At 40.3% G+C, this 20201-nt stretch overlaps 1 pseudogene; it reads right to left on the reverse strand.

Annotated features, from left to right (window-relative positions):
* Positions 1–19202: 19202 nt before the first annotated feature.
* Positions 19203–20083, reverse strand: LOC101273987 (40S ribosomal protein S3a-like; annotated as a pseudogene).
* Between the last annotated feature and the right edge of the window lie 118 nt (positions 20084–20201).

Here is a 20201-nt window from a genome sequence, read left to right on the forward strand (position 1 = left end):
CAATCCCCTTAATAGAATGTTAAGAAGCCACCAGAGCCCCCTCCCTGTTCACATGACTGTCTCTCCCTGTCCCCTTCCAGGTGTAACCTCCTTCTTGAATTCTATGTTCATCATTCCCTGGCTTTAAAAAAAAATTATTATCTATGTAATATTTAATTTTGCCTGTTTCTGAAGCTTTTACAAGTGGAATCATGATTGATTCTTTTGTGGCTGGCTTGCTTACGTTTAACATGTTTTGGGGATTAATCCATGTAGATGTCAGTAGCTGCAAACATATTTTTTCTTTTTCCTTTTTTTTTTTTTTTTTTTTTTGCAGGACGTGGGCCTCTCACTGCTGCGGCCTCTCCCGTTGCGGAGCACAGGCTCCGGACGCGCAGGCTCAGCGGCCATGGCTCACGGGCCCAGCCGTTCTGCGGCATGTGGGATCTTCCCGGACCGGGGCACGAACCCGTGTCCCCTGCATAGGCAGGCGGACTCTCAACCACTGCGCCACCAGGGAAGCCCTCCTTTTTTTCCAAATCTAAAGTATTCCTGTGGTAAATACATACAATTTAGTATTCATCTCACTGTTGATAGATATTTAGGTTGCTTCTAATTTTTCATCATTATGAACAATGCTGCATTGAAAACTTAATCTTTACTTTATTTCACTTTTTAAAAAAAATCTGTTTTGTGGTTGTTATATCATTTAATCCTTATCAAGGCAGATATTCTTAATTGCCTTTTTCAGACAAACAAATAGACTTCAAAGAGGTGAAATAACTTACTATAAGTTATATAGCTAATAAGAAAGGGTAATAAGACTTGAGCCCAGGTGTCTTTATTATAAATTCTGTCATTTCTAAATTATTTCATCTTCATTTTTTTAGCCACAGGCTGTGATAAATTGTGTACTTTCAGGCTTTATTTTTTCTTTTTAGTTGCTAGGATATTGAAGTTTACGGTTATCATATCCCAACTCCAAGGTCATTTGTGTGTGGGGGGGTGTTAGACTTTATTCATTTAGTTAAAACCATTGCATATAAAATTGCATATAAAATTGCTAAAGTTTTCCTGGATTATAGTAAGTTTTGTAGGCTAAACTTTGCTGATAATGAGAGAAAAACAGAGCAAATGACAGAATAAACAAACAACTCTACCCTCCACCCTCTATCTCAAAAAAAAAACAGTTTGGAAAGCAATTCTGTAGTGGAGAGCTGTTGAAGATTTTATGCATGGAAGAATAGGATTTGCATGAGATCTCTTAGCATCTGCTTGTAATCAGGGAAAGAGTCAGCAATCCAGGTGAGAAATGGGCCCTAAATTAAGCCACTGGCTATGGGGATGATGACCTAAATTCCAATTTATTTTTAGGAACATAACTGACAGGGATTAGTGACCCATCATGAACATGGAGGTGGTGAAGGTTGAGGGTCGACTTGGGCAGGGTGGAGGAAGACATGCTTAACCTGGAAACCAGGACATAATACCTCTCTTCGATATCATAAGTGAAAACAAATAATTAAAGTTGAATATCTTACTTGCTCCTTTAGGAGAATAAGGTTCCATGACTGGGAGTTAAACAGAAGCAGATTTTTTTTCAGTACACTGTAAGGAACCCATTTATATGATTAGAACTCTTTTTGAATGAAATGCATTATCTTGTGATTTGGTGAATTCCCCAAAACTGGAAAAGTGTTCAAGGCAAAAACTAAATAACCTCCTATTAGGATTGTTATTAGGGAGGAAATTGGGCTAGATGATCTGTAAAGTCTTTTCAAGCTCTGACCATGATTCTATGACCTTGAATTTAAAGTGAAGGAGATGTTTCTTGGTGCTGTAAATCCTAAAATCACAACATTAAGCAATTTCAGTATTTTCATTATGCCACAGTTTTTGATGTCAACAAGGAAGCATTTAAACCTCATTACCTACAGGACATCCTTAAAGTGCTAGGGGGAAAAATGTTAACCCAAAATTCTATATAGGGTTAAAATATCCTTCAGAAACGAAACTGAAATATAGATGTTTTTGACAAACAAAAAAGAGAGTTGGTCACCAGCAAGACTGCGTTAATCGAAATTCTTTAGAGAGGTCTTTAGTCAGAAGGAAAATGATCCCAGGTGGAAATACAGAATGCAGGCAAGAGTGGAGACCTCTAGAAAAGGAGAATATAAATGAATGTTGCCTGTTATTAAAAAATACTGGTAATGTGGAGTATGAAATTTATGTAGAGTTAAAATACATGACAACAAGAATGGAAGCGTCAAAAATGGAAATATAAAGTTCTAGCATTATCAAGGAAGTGGTAAATGTAATAATTTTATTAAATGTAATTCAGATGTAAGTTGTAATATGAAAAAGAATGGTAAAATAGGGATTTCCCTGATGGCGCAATGGTTAAGAATCCACCTGCCAATTCAGGGGACACGGGTTTGAGCCCGGTCCAGGAAGATCCCACATGCCGCGGAGCAGCTAAGCCCGTGCGCCACAACTACTGAGCCTGCACTCTAGAGCCCACGAACCACCACTACTGAGCCTGTGTGCTAGGACTACTGCAGCCCATGCGCCTAGAGCGCATGCTCCATAACGTAGAGAAGCCACCACAATGAGAAGCCCGTGCACCACAATGAAGAGTAGCCCCTACTCATCACAACTAGAGAAAGCCCGCACGCAGCAACTAAGACCCAACGCAGCCAAAAATAAAATTAATTAATTAATTATTTTTAAAAATGGTAAAATAAAAGGAGAGGAAAAATGAAATATTTGAGTAATCCAAAAGAAGGCAAGACAGAAGAAAAAAGGTAAATGAAACAGTGAGTCAAATAGAAAACAAATAGATGGTAGATATAAAAGCACTTAATGATTACATTAGATGAAAATGGACTAAATAAACTAAGTAATAATAAACCAAGACTAAATAAACCAAATAATAAACTAATGTTATCAGACTAGGGAAGAAAATAAAACCTATATTCACAAGAGACATATCTTAAGATGCACAGAAAGTACCAGGATGGAAAAAGATAAACCATGCAACTACTAAGGAAAAAACTGATATAGCTATACTAATGTCAGATAAAACAGATTTAAATCAAGAAGCATTACTGGAGATAAAGGGGGATATTCTGTAATGATAAAGAAGTCAATCTACCAGGCAGATTTTATAATTTTAATAACATTGTTTCAAATGTATAAGGCAAAAATAGACAACTAAAAGGGAAAGTGGAGAAATTCACAACCATAGAGTTACTTTAACATACCTGTGAACAGACAAAAGAGTAGTAAAAAGATAGATCTGAAGAACACAGTTAACAAACTTGACCTAATTGACATGCAGGAAACATTGTCAACAATGACAGAATTCATATTTCAGTTGAGCCCATATTTTAAATTTACCCAAATTGATAATAAGCAGGCCATGAGGAAAGCCCTAAAACATTTCAGAGGATTGAAATAATTCAAAATATGCTCTCTGACCTCAGGGAAATTATGGTAGAAATCAGTAAAAAGATAACTAGCAAATCCTCAAGTGCCTGGAAATTAAACAGAACATACTTCTAAATAACCCATAGATCAGAGAAGAAATAACAACAGACATTAGAAAATATTTTAAGCTGAATGATAATGATGATGTACCATATCAAAAATTGTAGGCTGCAACTAAAGCAAAGCTTAGAAATTTATAGCCTTCACTACATTTACTATAAAAGTTGAAAGGTTAAAATCAATTAAACTTCACCTCAAGAGTCAAGAAGAATAGTAAATCAAATCTAAAGAATGTAGATAGAAGGAAATAGTAAAGATTAGAAATAAGTGAAATAGAAAACAAAGCTAAAGAAAAATAAGAAAGCTAGTTTTTTGAAAAGTTTCATATACCCCCAGTAAGACATCAGTAAAAGAGAAAAAAGGAATGTAATGGAAAACGAATGAAAACAAGAATATCATTAAAGACATTACAAACATTGAAAAGATGTAATGACATAATGAGCAATTTATAATGAAAAACAAAATTCGAATAAGGACAAATTCCTCAGAAAATTAAACTGACAAAATAAAGAGAAAAATCTAGAGAGTTTCCTTTATTAATGGAAACTGAATGAGTTATTAAAAGCCTTTCCACAAGGAAAATGTAAAGCCTTACCAGTGAATTCTTTCAAACATTTAAGGAAGATATTATACCAATTTTATACAAATTCTTCCAGTAAATAGAAAAAGGGAACACTTCCAAACTAAGTCCATCTACTCATGATACCACAATCTGACGAGGACATCACAATACATAGAAAAGGAACTTGCAATATCGAAAAAGGATAATGTATCACTACCAAGTGAGGTTAACTCTCCATGTATGCAAATATAGTTTAACATTTGAAAAGTCAACATAATTTTCCACCTTAATTTTTTAAAGGGAGAAAAATACGTATCTCACATGCAAATTGAAGAAAGGATTTGATGAATTTCAAAATTTACTATACAAATTCACAGCAAACTATGAATAGAACTTGCCTAAACTGATAGAAATACAGTCTATAGCAGATATATTTAATGATAAAATATTGAAAGTTTTACCCCTGAGATAGAATACCTGTAATCACTACTTTATTCCACATTGTACTAGAGAGTCTAGCCATGCAATAATGGGGAAAAAGAGAAATGAAAGCATAAAGATTGAAAAGGAAGAAATAAAATAGCCATTTGTTTGCAGATGATATATAACTATGTACATAGAAAATCCAAATGAATTTACCAACTATTAGAATTAGTGGGTGAATTTAACAACCTGCTTATCAGTTCAGTACTCAAAAGTCATTATTATTTATATATCAACACCAAATAGAAAATGGAATTTAAAATAACATTGAAATATCAATGAGCTAGGATATCTAAGGTGGGATATGTAGAGATGTTTATACATTGAAATACACAAAATATTTTGGTATAAATTAAAGAAGAACTAAACAAATGAAGGATATGCCATTTTTGTGGATTGGAAGATTCAATATTCTGAAGATAGGTGTTCTCCCCAAATCAGTCTGTACATTCAACCCAGTCTTCTTTATTCGTGTTAATTTTTTGACAAATATGCTTTAAGGTACTTTGATAAAGATAGTCTCATGATCCTCAGAGAGGCAGAGCAGGTGTTTTGAACTTTCCCTTAGCGGCTTCAAAGAGGATAACTTGCCATGGGATATACCGCTAGCAGGAGAAGAAGGCAATACATAAACCCATGGGATTCTTACTGGGACATTCTATCTTTCTCCTTCATTCTTCCACCAAAGACTGCTCCATTCCTGTTCTTCCTGGTTACGCTCCTTCCTCCTAAGATCTTGGCACTGCTGGAGATACATTATAGGATTTGACCCACCTCAAAGTCCAAGGCTTTTCTTTTTCTTAGTGTTCTACATATTACAGAAAGTTTATTCATGTAAATAAAGCCCTTGAATTTAAAGTTAGAAATGACTTCTGAGGTTTATAGGCAGATTGTCAGCAACTACTTTTGAGTTCTACTTTAAAATTATTGCTGTTCAGGAACACTCTGGAGATGTGAGCCTAAATATTTAATTAAATATTTGTAATTAGCTTTGTAAAAACAAGTTTCTAGGTATCCCCAGAAATTAAGATCCAATCTAGAGCAAGCCCTAAATTATTTGGGATCCTGTGAAGATTTTATGTAATAAAGACAAAAATTTTCCTAGCATGGGGGAGTTGAGTCAGTTGTGTTAGTCACAAATTCTTTTAGTTTATTCACTGAATAAGTCTTTTCTTTCCTTATTGCATCTCTCTCTTTAAGCTAAGTTTAATTTCAAAGAGAATTTTTTAAAGCCCATAATCTTATTTGGGCTAAGCTATTATCTGACACAAGTCTCCCCATAAAAATAATGTGCCCAGAGCTGCACAGGGTTTCCTCAGTGTTATCTGACTCCCTTGCAATCACATTGAAGTCCTCACCGGTCAGATAATATTTGAAGTATAATTTGTAATAATTCAATGTATAACTTTATAAGACTGTCGACATACACCTGTTGGCAGTGGGGATGGAACACTAAAGATTTACTCAAGAAACTGAGGAACTATAATTGATTTTGGTGACCTATTATGAACGTGGAGTTGGGAAAGGTGAGGCTGTAGCTGGACAAGGTAGAGAATAGTCAGAATCTGGAAACTGGTTGCACGATAAATGGGTGAAGACTGAGGGATGCGTAGCCTGGGAAAGAGGAAAACTGGGGATGTGACAGCTGTCCTCAGACACTGGAAGTGTAAAGGGGTGAGAGTCAGAGTGCTTGTTTGCTCTATGCCGGGCATTGTGCTAGGTTCTTAATTCCATTTATGTTATTTCATATAACAACTCTGAAATATAAAAAAAAAAAAAGGTAGAATTAGCCCCATTAAACTCATAATCCAGCAGGCCAAGGTCAGTTTCATAAAATGGCCCATATCATGACCCTAATAGATCGTTCCGTCATGATGTGAAAACCCAGTCTGATTCTTATATCTGTGCTTATTTCACTATCCCATTATCTAGGGTTCCTGGTTATGAAGAATAATGTCTTTTTTTCTTTTTTTTTTTTTTTGGCTTTAAAAACAGACATTTATATCTCATGGTTGTAGAAGCTCGAAGTCCAAGATCAAGGTGTTGGCAGATTTGATGTCTGGTGAGAACTTTCTTCCTAGTTTCCAGATGGTTATTTTCTTGATATACCCTAACATAGTGGAAAGAGAAATGTCATTTTTTGAGTGCTTACAATATATTAGATAATTCTAAGCACTTTTCATGATTAGATCATTTAGGCCACACACCATGGATTCAACTATGATTCCTTTTGACAGATGAAGACACTGAGAGACAGTGAGATGGCCTTGCCCAGTGCAAAAGGGATGGAGCTGAGCTATAGCCGGCCACTGGGCTTCAGAGTCTGCACTCTTATCCATTACGCTATAGGTTTTTCCCTTAGAACTTAAGAATGCACTTTGGCGCCTACAGCCTGACCGCAGTGTGTCAGGTCCCTTAGGGTGTTCTATGCACATGGGAAAGGACCTGGGAAATCAAAACAAGAGATCGTTGCCCTGGAAGCCCAGAGAAGAGAGGTCCACAATCTCAGGTAAGGAGGAAGGTCAGATGGAAAGACCACTGTCAAGTCATTCTGATGAGCTCCTGTCTGCAGACCGCTGCCCAAAAGATGGGAGAAGAAACTGGCAACAGGGAAAAGGATTGCATGCTGTGCTCAGGGGCAGCTGAAGTCCAAAGCCAGAATGCTGCCATGGCTCAGAGTTGTTTGATGTTTTTCAGCTATAAAAAGGAGTGTGAGCAAAGAGCTGGAATTTTCTGCAAATGGGAATTTTTTAGGAGAGATGCAGCAAAAAGGGACAGGGTTTGAAGGAGCTCAGGATACTAGTTTGAGAAAACATGGACCATGGGTCCAGACTTGATTAAAAAGAGAAGAAAGTTAAGTCTGGGAGTAAACAGTAAAATGGGGAGAATGGCAATTTTTACTGAAAATAAAACTATTCAAACTTAATCAGACAGGATGAATGTTATAGTCCATGTATTAGTTGATCAGGTTAAGAAGGACATCGAAGGCATTTAATATGATGTGCTCTCACTGTGGTGTGGGTTTAGTGTATCTGAAAGGCAGATTAAGTGAGTTGACAAAAGCCTTGGGATTCAGGGCATGTGCATTTGGTTGGTGTGTAAATTGGTGTAACTTTTCTGAGGTTAATTACCAATGTCTGCCCTATTGAAATTATGACAACTCTTTGACACAATTTCAATTTCACAATTTCAATTTCACTTCTGTGAATTTGTCTTGTGGAAATTCTTGCTGAAATTTTTATAAATGGAACTTCATAGAAGCAAAATTTTTTCAAAAAACAGTATATTTTGTAGTCATTTGTTACATTAATTTAAATACACACACACATATATAATTTTACAATTTCATTCAAAGTGTAGCTTTAATCTTTTAATGTAACTTTAGGGATAGGGATTCCTATAGAGTAGGGAGCAGTTTTTGTCTACTAAGCAGAAAGAAATATTCACTAATTCCTATGTATCCTTTAAGCTGAGAATAACTTGTTTTTAAAAATTATATAATTTCTCTATTGTCCTGGGAATGAATCCATCTGTCAACCCATGCTTTTTTATCAAGTGCCACCCGAGTTTGATTTTGATATATAAAGTGACAACTCTTCCTTTTCTTTTCTTGTCAGATGACAGTGTATACCTACTCAGAGACCAAGAGCTCAAAACATCATTCCTGCCTTAAAATGAAGAAGTCTGAAAAATCCCTAACCAGCTTCCTCTAAAATCTGACTAGACCTGTAACTCTGCCTGTAGACAGACTTCTTACAAGTCCTCCTAATGAGAGAGAGGCAGAAACAGGAAATGTAAATTAAGACAAGGTTTGCAAGTGTTCTTCTATAGAATATGGAATATCACCATCTTGCCCATCATGGTGAAACTAACCAAGGGGAGTTAAGTAATTCAGTTGGCTGGATATGAACCTAGGCTGGTGGACTTCTAAGCCTGTGGTGATTCTGCTATCTCATGATATTGAGTACATTATAAGAAATGTTGATCAGGACTTCCCTGGTGGCACAGGAGAATCTGCCTGCCAATGCAGGGGACACGGGTTCGATCCCTGGTCCAGGAAGATCCCACATGCCGTGGAGCAACTAAGCCCATGTGCCATGACTGCTGAGCCTGTGCTCTAGAGCCCTCGAGCCACCACTACTGAGCGTATGCAACAACTACTGAAGCCTGCGCACCTAGAGCCTGTGCTCCGCAACAAGAGAAGCCACCGCAATGAGAAGCCCGCACACAGCAACGAAGAGTAGCCCCTGCTCGCTGCAACTAGAGAAAGCCCTCTTGCAGCAACAAAGACCCGACACAGCCAAAAATAAAATATAAATTAAAAATAAAAGAAATGTTGATCATAATAAAACAGCTAGGTGTACTGAGAATTTATTAGGTCAGGTACTGTTCTAAGCACTTTGCATTTCTCTCTCAAAAAACTGTAGTGAGTTCTCTATTACACATCTATGAACTCAGTCACACTTGGCTACTAATTCAATGCCCTTCAAGTTTGGTCTGTAAAAAATTAATTGACATTTCCTTTTTTCCAAAAAACATCAGGTTTCTGGCCTTGAAACAAGATATTCTTTAAAAAAAAAAAAATCAGTAAATATCTAGATCTCTCTCAGCTTCAAATTCTTGAACTACTTTCAGGGTGCTGAGAACATTGCAGCCCAAACATGCAATGACGTTCTATTAGTCTCCTGAGTGACTTTTAAGCAGTACGAACATCAACATATTTCGTTTTTGAAACATAAACACAACATGCTGATTTTCAAGTTGTAAAGTTCCATTGGTTTTTTTTTTTTTTTTGCTCCTGTAAAATGATCTCTTTTAATCTACCTTCAAAAAGTACAGTTGTCAAGCGGATAGATACAATCAGTAAGAAACAGTTTCATTTTCTTGAGTGCAACGAAGTGCTTATTTATAGAACTAAGTTTCTGACTACAGTGGTTAAAAAAAAATTAAAAACCTCTTCAGTATAAATTATGAAGTTATAAAAAGAGATAACAGGATTTTTTTAACAGTTGTCCTCTGTTAAATGTAAGTTTTGTATTCCAAATGACAATTTACAGCTTCATTTTCTAATATTTTCTATAATAGTCAAAGGCTAGCAACTATATTTATATATTTTCATACCAGGATTGAAATTTTTTACCAGCGACAGTCATCTGGATAGCACAAAGAAAATGCACTAAAACCTGTTTCTGAATCATGTGGTTTAATCTTCTTACTTGGATTTTAAAATATATTAATAGCTTACCTTTCAGCCCTTGGGCTTTGACATATGTAAATTTTAAATTTCCAATTAAATTCAATGTGGCAACAAATATTTTACATAATGGTGAAAAAATTTCAGAACTGGGTTACAGATTTAAAAAACAAAGTGTACATAGAACAAAGAAGAAATATTGGAAGAGAGATGTTTAAGCCATCAAACCATATTTCAAATATTTCCGGAACCTCACAATTCAAAGACCATCTTAACTATATGAAACTGTCAACAACTAACATATACACAGTACTATATATAAAATAAACAACAAGGATCTATTGTGTAGCACAGGGAAGTATATTCAATATCTTATAATAACCTATAATGAAAAAGAATCTGAAAAAGAATATATATATACACACACACACACATATATATAACTGAATCACTTTGCTGTACACCTGAAACTAACACAACATTGTAAATTAACTCTACTTCAATTAAAAAAAAACTTAACAATTGAAATATGGGCATAAAAATAAATACAATACAGTTTTAAGCTTTTTCACAATTATATAAAACATTTAAAACATCATTATATATTTATAGCATATCAATTATATATATAATGATATATTTTCATATGTGATCAGTGCACAGATTGTTAACTAGTACAGAGATCAGATTAATTTAAGCTTGTTTCTGAGTAGTTGAGTAAACTCAACGTTATTTAGAGTATGATATATGGTTTAGTTCAGACCACATCTGGCCTGCCACCTGTTTTTATTAATAAAGTTTTACTGGAATCCAGTCATGCCCATTCATTTACACAGAGTCTGTGGCTACTTTCCTGCTACAACATCAGAGCTGAGTAGTTGGGACAGAGACCCTACGGCCTGCAAAACGTAAAGTATTTATTATCTGTCCCTTTACAGAAAAAAGTGTACAGACCTCTGGATTTGATGAATGAGTCAGACTATGAGCTAAATATTACACTTGCTATTCCAGTGTCTGTTTTACGTACAGGAATTGACTTTTCTGGGTTTTGACTAATGTGTCTAAAATAGAATATAAGACTGGACAAGATAGCCTAAATGTCCATATTAGCATGTGCATATTAGATGTACCAGTAGTAAATGTTTTGTATGACCTTGTTACAGTTGATATATATGTAAACTCAGTTTTTGCAACCTATTTCAAGGACTCATGGCTCCTCTGAAGTCGTGATCTCTTAAGATTTTATTCATATCTGTGAACCATTCGCTTGGTTTTCACTAGTATCACTGACACACCTGTTGATAATTGTCTCTGTTGAGGTATAAACACAAAATTGACTGTTTTGTTTGGATTTTGTGATTTAAAAAAAATATGTTTATCCTCCTAACTCTGAAAAATTCTCTTCAAGTCCAAGTGCTCAAATTACCCAACAGAATCTTCCTGAACCAATACAGAGAATACGATAAGTTAATTAAGCAAGTTTTCTAAGCAGCCTATTAAAAAAGACTCAATGGAATTTTTGGCATTTTTATCATGTGAGGGCCACCTTGGTTTGTTCCCTCCCCTATAATAATAGGGGCCCTACCTGAAAGTTTTCAGTTTATGTGAATTGGGCCTTTTGAGCATCTTCAAAGAAAAAGCAACTTTCCAGGCAAGGTTGTTGCAGCTATTTCAATAATCATTGTGCATATGTCTCCTGTAATAATACTTAAAATCAGATGATGCTGACCCAGTTAGAGCTAAGGATTAAAGAAATCTGCTTAGAATTGAACTGAGTCCACTAGAGCAACTGCCAAGAGAAATACATTCCACTGAATGCCCTTCAGAGAACCTCTCATTAGCCAGACTGCAAACCTTTGATTTCTTTTCACCTAATATACAACTGCCTGGAATTCATTTAAACATGGATGTAATATACGTTCATATATGTTCACAGCATGTTGGTTTAGTCTTTCATTTTTTTTTGTGGACAACATATGCAGAACTTAGTTATTTGCAATTCTACCCTAAAATATAAAGGTCATATAATTTTAATACAAATTGTATATACTCTAGGTACATTTTTTGTGTAATTTTAATACAACTTCCAATGCATCAGAATTCTGAAGTTAAAGCATTTCCTTTTAAACTAGAACCACTTTTTCTGACTATAAGCCTTTAATTTGAAATTCACGCACAAAACAACAACAACAGCAGAGTGTATTATTCCTCCCATCAACTAGATGCAATAGTATCTGCCTAGAGTTATCTCTGTGCTTTCCCTAACCTCTGCCAATTTTGCATTTATCCTTTTGTCTACACATTTGTTTCTATGTCGGACTTAATGCTATCTACCGCTATTGTGTTTTTCCTAATATGTGTTCTTACTATATGTCCTATGACAGATGTATTTACATCAATATTACCTATTGTAGATTAAAAAATCTCAGAAGGTAAGATTTTTAATACCATGGCTTTGAACCTTGGCTCTGCATTAAGACCACCTGGGAGGTTTATACATTTGGTCATAAGGATATTGCCCCTGCTGGTTCTGATTTGGTAGATCACATATAGGGTGGGCCTATACCTCAGTATTTTTAAGAAGCTTTATAGGTAATTCTGATACACAGCTAAGAGTTGGGAAGCACTCTTTTTAATATTATGCTTAATTCCATCCATTGCACCCACTGTAATTGGCACACAGACAACCCTCAAAAACTGTTTATGATATGAAGACTTTCAAGTTGGGTTTCAACGAGGGTCCTCCTGCCCTGTGTCACTCGCGCCAGTAGAAGAAGACGGAGTTTCGTTTAAAAGCAAAGGAAAGGGCTTCCCTGGTGGCGCAGTGGTTGACAGTCCGCCTGCCGATGCAGGGGACGCGGGTTCGTGCCCGGTCCGGGAAGATCCCACATGCCACGGAGCGGCTGGGTCCGTGAGCCATGGCCGCTGAGCCTGCGCGTCCGGAGCCTGTGCTACGCAACGGGAGAGGCCCAACAGAGGCCCGCGTATCGCAAAAAAAAAAAAAAAAAAAAAAACGCAAAGGAAAGCGTTATTCTTTGATCAAAGAATGGAGAGGTGCAAGATCTCACTCTAGAATACACGCTCCGCGGAAAGGAAACGGAAAGGCCGTTGTCAGCGCCGCTTCATTCGGTTCTCATCAGTGGGGGGTTGGGGGTGGGGGTCAGAGCTCTTGCGTGTCCCGCGCAGGCGTGCTGCTCACTGCACTCATTCCAGATCGCAGTGCCAGACGCGGCGTCTCTGCACACGGCACGCTGCTGCCATCTTGAATTGAGGTGTCGTGCACAGCGCTGCTGCACACGCCCGCCAAGCTGTGTCTGGTGCGGCCATTTTGCACTTGGAATACTGGTGTGAAGCTGGTGTCTGCGTGCGGGACCGTATGAACAAATGAAACTGGACGAAGCACAAAGGAGAAAAAAAGGTTAGACTTTATTACCCAGATTCTATTTTTATTTCCTGGGAATTGTTAATGGGTTTTGCCGGTGACAAATCCCTCCTCTGCCGTTTGTCCTGCTCCTCATTTTTGAGGGCCACTGACAGGCACAGGTTGGTCTTCTGAACTGCTTCCTGCTGGTTTGGGCATCGTTATAACCCGGTTAGAGGAACAGAACTTCTCCCAAGCTACCTTTACTGTCACCAGGCCTCAGCCCTGATGTTCATACCACTGGGAGATCGCCATTTGTCTAATCTGTGGAGACAAAGGACACCAGACAGTTTAAGACACATGGCCCAAATATTAGCAAGAGAATAATGGTCACATATCAAATTCTTCCTGAAAGTGAAGGTATCTAGGTCTTTTGCCTGTAAGCAAAAGTGTTCCCTGATGTCGTGGCTCACTGTCATGGCCAGAATCTCCTTGGTCGTTCTTTCGTTGTTTTTCAGAAGAGAAGTTTCGTGTTGGAGTGAGGTTCCCATGAGTAGCCAAGGGGGGTTATTGCCCCAGGTTGTGTCTCTGGAGGTTGGGGCTTGGGGGCCCTCTTCACTCGAGTGTCATGTCCCGCAGAATGACCCCTGCAACCTCAGGGCAGAATGGGTGGGGCATTTTCTTTCATTTTCTTTCTCTCTACGCCCTTTCTTTCCAAATAGCCCTGTGTGCATGTAGGATGGCGTATGCATATTGGGAATCTAAGTAAACATTTCAGATCTTCCGGGTCCTGAGCTCTAAGGCTCAGGTGAAGGTTATCAGCTCAGCTTTTTGGGCAGAAGTCTCTGGGGGTAGGCTTCTTGCTTCTGGATCACCAAGTGGGGTCCGTTCTGCTTACGAGTGAGCTGATCTTACGGGCTCCTGGTTTTCCAGGTTACTAGATACACACAGTTTCCTGGTTGGAAGGCAAGGTCAATGGGTATGGGCAGCACCTGGTTACCATATTTCACAAGGGCTTTTGGTTTCTCCTACCTGTAGGGCACACTTGAGTTGTTCCGTTTCAACTAAGGGGGTTAAGGGGGCTAAGGGAGTGAGAGGGTTAAGGTGTCCTTTCTCTCAGGCTTGGGGAATGGGTCTACCATGAATGAGTTCAAATGCACTTAACTTTAACTTATTCCTTGTTGCTAACCACGTGCAGAGCAAGGTGATCCAAGTTTCTTGAGTTTCCTGACATGGGCTAAGGCCCATGTCTTAGCCATGACTATTGGGGTCTCCAGGCTGAGTGCAAGGTCCATTTTATGGCCAGGGCACTTGTAATCCCCTTTGTCACTTGAGATTCAAATGCTAGACCATTATTGCTTTGGAGGGATCCTGGGAGCCCAAACCTGGGGATTATTTCTTTTAGTAATCCCTTAGCCATTTCAGCTGCTGTTGAGGTTCTAGCAGAGAATACTTCTATCCACCCAGAAAATGTGTCCACTAGCACCTGAAATTGCCTGGTACTCTTGGCATGACAGTGAAATCAATCTGCCAATCTTCTCCAGGGTATGTCCCTCTGGTCTGAATGGGCCTTATCTGGGGGCCTCTGGGGAGTCTCGTGTTAGGGTTGGTGTTACGGTTGTTCATTGAGCAGATGGGGCAGGTCTCAACTATTTGATTATACTTTCCATGCCAGGAGTTACCATGATCTCAACTAACCAGTTATATAGGGCTTCCCTCCCATAGTGAGTTCCTTGATGAGTCTCCCTGATGGCTTGACAAGCTGCAGTTTGGGGAAAGAAGTATTGCCCATGTTCATTAACTAGTCACATGTGGCCTCCTGGATCTCTATTGAAGCCCCATTTTCGGACTTTGTCTAATTCTTCCTTTGTGTGGGTTGGAGAGTAATTGGATGGATCTGGCCTTCCCTGTATGAGGAGTAGTTGCCAAGTTCCTGGTTTCAGGGCCCACCTTTTTGGCAGTTATATCCGCCTTGTTGTTCCCCTTTATTACCTCCCCATCCCTCTTTTGGTGACACCTACAGTGAATCACTGCCACATTTTTGGGAAGCTGTACTGCTTCTAAGAGCTTCGATATACTTAAGCCATGTTTTACCTGTTTATTCTCCACAGTAAGCATACGCCCTTTCTTTCCAAATAGCCCTGTGTGCATGTAGGATGGCATATGCATATTGGGAATCTAAGTAAACATTTCAGATCTTCCAGGTCCTGAGCTCTAAGGCTCAGGTGAAGGTTATCAGCTCAGCTTTTTGGGCAGAAGTCCCTGGGGGTAGGCTTCTTGCTTCTGTGACATGGGTCTGGGAAGTTACTCTGTATCCCACCAGCCCTTTCCCCTCTCTCATAAAACTGCTCTCATCTGTGAACCATTCCTCTTTGGCATTTAGGAGAGGCTCACTTCCTAAGTCGGAGAGACTGGAGCAGATTGTGTCTATGGTTTCTACAGAGTCATGCTCCAGGGTCCCCCTTTCTGTGGGTAGTAGGATGGCAGGATTTAGCATGTAACATTTTTTTTTTTGCGGTACGCGGACCTCTCACTGTTGTGGCCTCTCACGTTATGGAGCACAGGCTCCGGACGCACGGGCTCAGCAGGCATGGCTCACGGGCCCAGCCGCTCTGGGCATGTGGGATCTTCCCGGACCGGGGCATGAACCTGTGTCCCCTGCATCGGCAGGCGGACTCTCAACCACTGCGCCACCAGGGAAGCCCTGTAACATGTTTTTATGGTAGCCACTGGACTGTCTAAAAAGCCCAGCCTGAACTTGCACCAACCTTCCAGGGGATAGCCATTGTGTTCCCTTAGAACTTACTAAAGCCTGAATCTGGTGTGGGGTCCATATAGTGATTGGCTGACCAAACGTTAATTTTTCAGCCTCCTTTAACAGGGTTGTGGTAGCTGCTACTGTCCGTAGTCAAAGTGGCCATCCCGTAGCAGTTTCATATAGTTGTTTAGAGAAAAAAGCAACCACCCAAGTAAGTGTTCCCAGTTTTTGAGCTAATACCCCTAGGGTGATTCCCCTTCTCTCATGAATGTAAAGGTCAAAGGGATTAGCTAAATCTGGGAGGGCCAGGTCAGGGGCCTGATGTAATTGCTTTTTCAATTCTTGAAAGGCCCTTTTGCGTTCTGAATTCCATTCAAAAGGATCATCATCTTTCAACTTTTCATATAGAGGCCTAGCTATTAGACCATACTTAAGGATCCAGATGTGGCAAAACCTGGCCATCTCCAGGAAAGCCCTAACCAGTCTTTTAGTTTTAGAAGGGCTGAGGCTGCAAATGGCTTGGAACTCTGAGGGCTAATGGAGTACAGAAGAAGGCATCTTTTAAATCTACTACAGAATAGCAGGTCCTGGTGGACAGTAGAGTGGGCAGCAGAGTGTAGGGATTAGGAATACTGGGTGTTTATCCTTGGTGGCTTCACTGACTGCTCTGAGGTCCTGTACCATTCAGTATTTCCCATTGTGTGTCTTTACAGGGAGAATGGGGGTATTACAGGCTGATTGGCATGGTGTAACAAGGCCCTGGTCAGTTAGACCCTATATAACGGGCAACGCCCAAAAAGATCTCACAGTGGAGAGGGTACTGTTTTCTATTGGGCCATGTATGTCAGGGTTTTAGACGGACTATCTCGGGAGTGGCTCCTACAGCTCGTCCCGCCAGTCCCTGGGCCCAGGTCTTGGGATTTACTCTGCAGAGATCGATTTACTCAGTCTGGAGAGGTTTATCCTCAGCTGCTAACATTATCATCTTATGCCCTTTGTCTAAGGGGATGCCAGTCTCCAGTTTGTCTCCCATTAGGTGGATAATAGCTCCCAATTTATGTAAGACATCTCTTCCTAGCAGAGGTATAAGGCATTCAGGGACATACAGGAAGGAATGGGTGAGTGTGTGTTCATCCAATTAACATTCTAATGGCTCTACGAATGCCCATTCTTGGACCTTCCCTGATACCCATTGTTTTATAACTCTTGTGACTGAGTTTGCCTGATCTGGTGTTCAGAACTGAGTAAGTGGCAATGGTGCTGACTAAGAATTCAACAGTCTTTCCTTCTATGTCCAGTGTCAGCCAGGGCTCCTCAGGGGTCAGCTGGAATGCCAGCTTAGGAGTCCCCTGGCCCCATCATTCTTCATCTGTTTGGACTATCTGCCTTCAAGGGTAGTGGCTGGGATCTGCCATTTCTGTCCTCCTTTGGGGGCGCAAGGGCATTCTTGTCCCTCTTGTTTACATATGGCGAAGATTGGATCCTAGTTTCCTTGGCCCCTCGGTGGGGGCCAGGGGTCACTCACAGGAGTTGAGAGTCTCTATGGGTGGTCAGTCCAGATCCCTGTGCTGACCCATTGACACTGGAAGGCAATAGCCTGTAAGTGGGCTTGCCTCTGGGCCTTTTTATCCTCCAACTTTTCCTCCTCTAAATCTCAGTTGTTAAAACACCTGGTAGGCAATCTTGATCGGGTGAGAGGTAGGGGTATCTGGTTCTATTTCCAGAAGTTTATGTGCTTTGGGAAATGAAATATGACCTCAGGATTGCATTTCCTTCTAGTGAAGGAAGGGTCCGTGATACTATAGATTCAGAGGCATCCCCTGAAGCGCTCTAGGAACGCGGAAGCATTTTCCATTGGCTCCTGATTGATTCCCTTTATGTTCTTCCAATTAACAGGTTTCTTTCCTGCTGCCTGGATTCCCTTGAGGATCATATTTTTATAATGGGTCGCACTCTGTCTTCCACCCCCTTCTTCATTGTCTCAGTGGTCTCAGTTTGGTTCATTATCTGGAACCACTTGATTCCCCGGTCTGAAGACAGCATGACCTAAATTGTTTCTGTTCTCTTTGTCTGCTTCCTCTCGGGCTTTTGAAAAGATTGTGGCCTTTTCTTCCCCTGTTAGGAGTACATTGAGGAGGGTCTGGATTAGCCCACGTGGGGTCATGGGTCTGAAAGAGTCCCCTAATCACATTCAGGAACCCCTCTGGATCTTCTCTCAACCCCTTACTATGACTTTTCCAGTTATACAGATCAGAAGTGGTAAATGGAACATGTACCTAGATGAGCCCTCCTTCTCTATCGGGGACCTGCCTCAAATGTAGTACTTTTCCTGGTGGGTTGTTGGACCCTGGCTGGTAATTAGTCCTGCTTCATGTACTTGCTGGCCTGGTTCTGGGGAGGGGGCATCTTGGGCCTGTGGCCCAAATCGGAATATATGAAGGGAAGGGCATTGGGAGGGAGCTGTAGGAGGAGGGTTAGGGAGGAAATCAAGAAGGTCCTTGCGGGGGCGGGTCAAGGACTGGTATTACCTCAGTGGAGGAGGGTCCACATCCCTTTTGAAGGCCTTTGTTCTGATATAAGGCCATAAAAAACTGGACATAGGGAAAAGTGGACATCCCATTTCTTTTGTCTCTCATATAGCAGGTCCAGTTGTAAAATAATGTTATAATTTAGAGACCCATCAATGGGCCAGCTTTCCCATCTCCCAGCCAGTATTGGGGTTACGCTGTACTACACAGGATTTGTAGCTCAGGAAATTTGGAACCAGCACCAAACTATTAATGGACTCCTCAAAAGATCAAAATAGGGGGCATCCAAATGGCATGGACTCTGATATAACGGGGGGTCTCCCTTGAATTTGTAATGGCTTGTACTTGAGATAGTTAATCCCTCTTGAGTCAGAATGCCCCACAGAATGTTAGACAAGACTAACGGCCCAGATCGCTGGGGCAGCTGGTATTCTGTGCTGATACCAGGAGGAGAGCCCTTGGAACCTTGGCAAATAATCACCCAGGATTTGCCTCATAAGCAGAGTGGGGAGGAAAGGTCGGGTGGTGGGTGTTTTCTGTTCTTGTCAGTAGCTCACAGGGCTTCCTGATAATGGGGTTCCTGGTCCTGTGAGCAGCTCACAGGGCTCCCCAGCCCACTTTAGAGAAACTAGAGCTGCCTGGAAGAGATCAAGTCACAGTCCCATACCTACCTTGGGACACTTTCACACTGGGACATCAGATCGAGTGTCCTCATTCCGTTTTGTCAAGTGGCCCTTATTACCTAGCCGTTTTCCCAGTCTCACCTCTTGGCTCACATGGCTGGCCACTTTCCTTTTTTTTTTTTTATCACAAATGAGGTCTTTTATTTGTCACCATTAAAAGTCTGATTTTTAAACAGATTCCTGGACTGGTGGCTCATGTCCATCAACTCGTTCAACTTTAGCACCTGTCTCGTCCCCAGTAGCTTTTCCAGAACTACTACCTTCACCATGTAGCTCCATGAGTTTTCCCAATTCAAACTTGGGCTCTTCAGCATTTTTACTTTTCTAACAAAGACATCATGGAGTGGATAAATAGATTGGCAGGCCTTTTCTATGTCTTTTCCAATGCTGTCTGGAATCAATTTATTGACCACCTCTTTCAAGTCATTTGTCTGCACCTCTCGGGTCATGATTTCCATCATCTTCTTGCGGATCTGGCGGACCTGCTGGTGCTGGGCATAAGAGGTCTTCCGAATCTGATTGTTGCGTTTTTTAGTAAAACCCACACAGAAGAGACGAAGCAAATAACCATCGGTAGTCTTGACATCAACGTGAGCTTCAATCATGGTCTGCCATTTTTTGACCATGGAGCACATTTTGTCACGGGTAAGATCCATGCCATGGAAATTAGTCAGGCAGTTTTTGCCCTGAACATCCTCAGTAATAAGCTTGAATTTTCTAAATGCAACTTCATCATTCTGCAGATCAGCAAGGCTCACTTCAAACACACGACCCTTGAGGCCATCAGATGCGATTTTGGTTCCTTGAGTTCTCGTGACTAGTGTTTTCCCAATATTTCTTATATTGAACATAGCTGGTGCTTTCACATCATACCAATCTTTCTTAGAAAATGGGTCAACCACTTTCTTCTTGGCTCCCTTTTTACCGCCTTTCGTAAGGTGCTTGTTCTTTCCGACCGCCATGGTGCTGCTTCGAGAGCCAAAAGGCTGGCCACTTTCCTTTACCAAACCAAAAGTGATGACGGAGACTGCTACTATTGACCCTGGAGGTTGGCAAGGAGGACAAAAAGCCCTGGTGCAGCTACTACTGCCTTGTATAGGGGTC

Source organism: Orcinus orca, chromosome 1, assembly GCF_937001465.1.
Source record: "Orcinus orca chromosome 1, mOrcOrc1.1, whole genome shotgun sequence".
Classification (NCBI taxonomy): Eukaryota; Metazoa; Chordata; class Mammalia; order Artiodactyla; family Delphinidae; genus Orcinus; species Orcinus orca.